The sequence below is a fragment of the Odocoileus virginianus genome, chromosome 19, assembly GCF_023699985.2.
Source record: "Odocoileus virginianus isolate 20LAN1187 ecotype Illinois chromosome 19, Ovbor_1.2, whole genome shotgun sequence".
Classification (NCBI taxonomy): domain Eukaryota; kingdom Metazoa; phylum Chordata; class Mammalia; order Artiodactyla; family Cervidae; genus Odocoileus; species Odocoileus virginianus.
This window is the reverse complement of record NC_069692.1, coordinates 29948429-29953465: the sequence shown is the minus strand read 5'-3', so window position 1 is coordinate 29953465 and position 5037 is coordinate 29948429. Positions and strand designations below refer to the sequence as shown.

Here is a 5037-nt window from a genome sequence, read left to right as displayed (position 1 = left end):
CAGGAGAAGGGGATGACAGAGGATGAGATGGTTGGATGGCATCACTGACTCAATGGACATGAGTTTGAGCAAACTCTGGGAGATAGTGAAGGACAGGGAAGCCTGGCGTGCTGCAGTCCATGGGGTCACAAAGAGTTGAACAGTTTAGCTACTGAACAAAGACAAATGGGCTTAATAAAGACACATGCAAATATTTTTCATAATCCCTATTATCATTCATAACCAGCACTCCTGCCTACTTGAAGGTTTATAAATTCCTAAACAGTCATAGCTGATTTTTTCATTATTTGACAAGTATGGATGAAAATGTTGCACTGGTACCCTAGCCCTATTTTCTTCAATAGCTTTGGCATTTGACATCTGTTTAATGAGCATAAGTTCACAGGTGGAAAAAATATTTTAACTAAATTTATAAAAACAAAGTTTCATCGTGTTTTTTAAATCACAAAAATATGTATATCATATGAGGAAAAAATGAGTAAAGTTGTTCCATACCATTGGTGGTAGTTTAGTGGTAGTAATCACTCAATCGTGTCTGACTCTTTGTGACCTCATGGACTGTAGCCTGCCAGGCTTCTCTCTCCATGGGATTCCCAGGAAAGAACACTGAAGTGGGTTGCCATTCCTTTCTCCAGGGGATCTTCCCAATCCAGGGATCAATCCTGGGTCTCTTTCATTGCAAATTGATTCTTTACCATCTGAGCCACCAGGGATTGGGTAGGCACTCTATTTACTGTAAACTCATCAATGGATGTCTGGTTGGGTGACAAACAGCTTGAACTGTATTTCAGTTTCTTATTCATCAGAATCTCTTCTGTTCATTTCTACTAAACTAGAAAATGTCAATAGTTGTAAGTCATTAGGATTCAATATTTTGTAATTTTATTTGAAATTTTTGGTATTTCAGATGACAATGACATCAAGAGGATTCTCGCTAAAATATCTATTGTTTGGTAAAGAGATATGCATAACACAAGGAAATCTAGAAAGTGAGCTGTTTTAACTCAGCAGAATATGCTATAGGTCTGCATCACAGATTTAAAGTAATTGTTATGGTATGTATTATCTTAATTGATCCCCTTCTCCTCACCCAAGAAACAGACCCTGAGAGAAGGATTAAGTACATCTTCAATGTGGGAGGTGGAGGAAACACTCTAAGAAGACAGGGGAAGTGATTTAAATACAATAAATTCAGGGCAACTGGTAAGTGGAGAGTTATTGAGCCAACTATTACAATGAGTGACTGAAGTGTAAACTTTTAGAGAAAATCCTGGAAATAGAATAAAATACACGCTTCAAAATTATCCTGCAACAAAGGAGCTGCAATAATAACAGTTTTCTATTCATCAGTAATTCACTAGTTAAGCGCTGCCTCCAAATGGACATTAAATCTTGGCAAATTCTAACCAGGTAAGCTCATAGGCAAAACATCTGCTAGCAACCCAAAGGTGACAGTGACCATACTGTAAGTGTTGATTACCAGAAATCAGGCTGAGGGACACTGAAATAGTAGGTGGGCCTGATGGTATATTGACTGAGCACTGAGAGTGTCTGCTACACTTTTCTTCACCAGCAGAATTCGTATTCCAGAACAACCCAACAGTACATTTATTATGAGAACTTACTACTTTCTTCTTACTCACAGATTGTTCTTGTTACTATTTTTTGAATTAATTTTATACTTCAATTATTCAGTTTGGAGGCAATGGTCAATCTCTATTTTAGAGATAAATTATGCAAAGCAATCTTGACATACCAGAAAAGCCCATGGAAATTATATAAGAATACATTAAAAATACACAGTGTTCTGTTAACCTTTCAGTCGGTTCACTCACTCAGTTGTGTCCGACTTATTGTGACCGCATGGACTGCAACATGCTAGACTTCCCTGTTCATCAACAATTCCCAGAGCCTACTCAAACTCATGTCCATCATGTTGGTGATGCCATCCATCATCTCATCCTCTGTCATCCCCTTCTCCTCCCGCCTTCAATCTTTCCATGCATCAGGGCCATTTCCAATGAGTCAGTTCTTTGCATCAGGTGGCCAAAGTATTGGAGTTTCAGCTTCAGCATCAGTCCTTCCAATGAATATTCAGGACTGATTTCCTTTAGGATGGACTGGTTGGATATCCTTGCAGTCCAAGGGACTCTCAAGACTCTTTTCCAACACCACTGTTCAAAAGCATCAATTTTTTGGTGTTCAGTTCAGTCACTTAGTCGTGTCCAACTCTTTGTGACTCCATGAACCGCAGCACGCCAGGCCTTCCCTGTCCATCACCAACTCCCAGAGTTCACCCAAACTCACGTCCATTGAGTCAATGATGCCATCCAACCATCTCATCCTCCGTTGTCCCCTTCTCCTCCCACCCCTAATCTTCCCAGCATCAGGGTCTTTTCAATGAGTCAGCTCTTTGCATCAGGTGGCCAAAGTATTTGGAGCTTCAGATTCAACATCATTCCTTCCAATGAAATCCGAGGACTGATCTCCTTTAGGATGGACTGGTTGGATCTCCTTGCAGTCCAAGGGACTCTCAAGAGTCTTCTCCAACACCACAGTTCAAAAGCATCAATTCTTCTGTGCTCAGCTTTCTTTATAGTCCAACTCTCACCTTCATACATGACTGCTGGAAAAACCATAGCATTGACTAGATGGACTTTTGTTGACAAGTAATGTCTCTGCTTTTTAATATACTGTCTAGGTTGGTCACAACTTTCCCTCCAAGGAATAAGCGTCTTTTAATTTCAATTTTCTTAATAGGCCAACTCTCAGATCCATACATGACTACTGGTAAAATCATAGCCTTGACTAGGTGGACCTGTGTTGGCAAAATAATGTCTCTGCTTTTTAATATGCTGTCTAGATTGGTCATAGCTTTTCTTCCAAGCACCAAGCGTCTTTTAATTTCATGGCTGCAGAGACCATCTGCAGTGGTTTTGGAGCCCCTAAAAATGAAGTCAGCCACTCTTTCCACTGTTTTCCTATCTATTTGCCATGAAGTGATGGGACTGGATGCCATGATCTTAGTTTTCTGAATGTTAAGCTTTAAGCCAACTTTTTCACTCTCCTCTTTCACTTTCATCAAGAGGCTCTTTAGTTCTTCTTCACCTTCTGCCATAAGTGTGGAGTCATCTGCATATCTGAGGTTATTGATATTTCTCCCAGCAATCTTGATTCCAGTTTGTGCTTCATCAAGCCTGGCATTTCACATGATGTCCTCTGCATATAAGTTAAATAAGCAGGGTGAGAATATACAGTCTTGATGTACTTCTTTTCCAATTTGGAACAAGTCCATTATTCCATGTCTGGTTCTAACTATTGCTTCTTGACCTGCATACAGATTTCTCAGGCGGCAGGTCAGGTGGTCTGGTATTCCCATCTTTTAAAGAATTTTCCACAGTTTGTTGTGATCTACACAGTTAAAGGCTTTTGCATAGTCAATAAAGCAAAAGTAGATGTTTTTCTGGAACTCTCTATTAAGCTTTACCTTAATAAGTTAATACAATATCTTTGTATATTTAATATGTTTACAAAACATCTAAATTCTTATACTACTAAGAAGAAAGCATATGAGAGTTCTATATATTTTTACAACTTTTCTGGAAGTTTAAGAAGATGAAATAGTTAAAACTTTTTCTGGAAATTTGCATTTAAATTTCTTTTTAATTTTAAGAAGAACATATTTGTGACAAGTGGGATGATAAAAGCATGAAAAATGCAATGTGAATACTAAATATTTAATACTAATAATTAATCACACATTTCACTTCTGTCACATAAATGTGTCATTGCTTAACTCCCTTTTTTATATTAAAACTGTTGGACACTTGTGAAGCTTTTGGGATACACCAATTTTTCATAGGCCTTGTGAAAAACACAACCCAAGAAGTATTATATGCAAGTCAGGCTACAATTCTTTTTTAAGGTGAAATGGTAGCACAGGAAATTAGATCCCCTGTTTGCTACTTTTCCAGAACTTAAAATAAAACAAAATCTTATTGAACCAAAGATCAGATATAGGCTGCTTACAGCAGCTGTTATTAATTACTTTGTTCCCTGATGACTAAAAGGCAGATGTGATAATTAAATGACAGAAGTGTCATATATTAGGTAGGAAGAATAATATCCTCATATTGCTGTTGTTCACAAGTAGAAATGGATCTACTGTTCAGAGGAAATTATAGAACCTTATTTGTGCAGACCCCATTAGGCTGGAAGAGCCTCCTTTGGTTGAAGTTGATCTGCTGTTGTCACCAAGTCTGATTTTTCTGTTGACTAGAGGATGCCAAGGCACAGCTTCGCTTTCACCATCTGGCTATCATGAAGCATTTAAAGGAACAAACAGATACGTTCGGAAACAGTTACGTTCGGGGGTTTCCTACCAAATGTAAGACCTAGAAATGTCACAATTAACTCTGTCCCATTTTACACCCCTATATATGTGAGAGTGGCTAAAACTTTTAATAATAAAATATTAAAAACTAAAATAACAACACCCTTAATCTTTCATACAAATACTGTAACAAAGCTCCCTCATGTACATTAAAATGATCTCTAAGTAGCTTCTCTTGGATATTTTCATCATAGGATAAAGGATAAAGAGATGTCACATATATATATATATGTGTGTGTGTGTGTGTGTGGGTGTATAAGATCAACATCTTATGGTAGGTGACATCATTTATATATTGCTTGAAAACATTAGGACACATATACTTAAATCTGTTTATATAATTTATAGTATAATAAATAAAATAAAAGCAATTCCCCAACATTTCCTTATGTAATAGATATGTCAATGTGTTTATACATTGAATTATACTATAGAGCTCTTGCAAGCAGTAAATCCCTGTTTAACTAGTGCTCTCTTATTTTTCTTCTGTCACAATACATTTTCTAAATAAGGCATTATGTTTATAGTAGTTGAATATATGAGTCAACAAATAGCTCTTGAAGGTGATGGAATGCCAGAACAAAGCGGAGATGTTTGCTAACCACCAAGCCATCTGTTTGTAGTACATATGGGTATGATATACA

The 5037-nt window shown here is 37.3% G+C and overlaps 1 long non-coding RNA gene across 1 annotated transcript; it reads left to right on the top strand.

The window, feature by feature from the left end:
- The first annotated feature begins 627 nt into the window (after positions 1–627).
- On the top strand, positions 628–4481 carry LOC139039629 (uncharacterized). The gene is made up of 3 exons (XR_011492962.1): positions 628–717; positions 908–1055; positions 4201–4481. It is a non-coding gene; the product is annotated as an uncharacterized lncRNA (long non-coding RNA).
- The last annotated feature ends 556 nt before the right edge of the window (positions 4482–5037 follow it).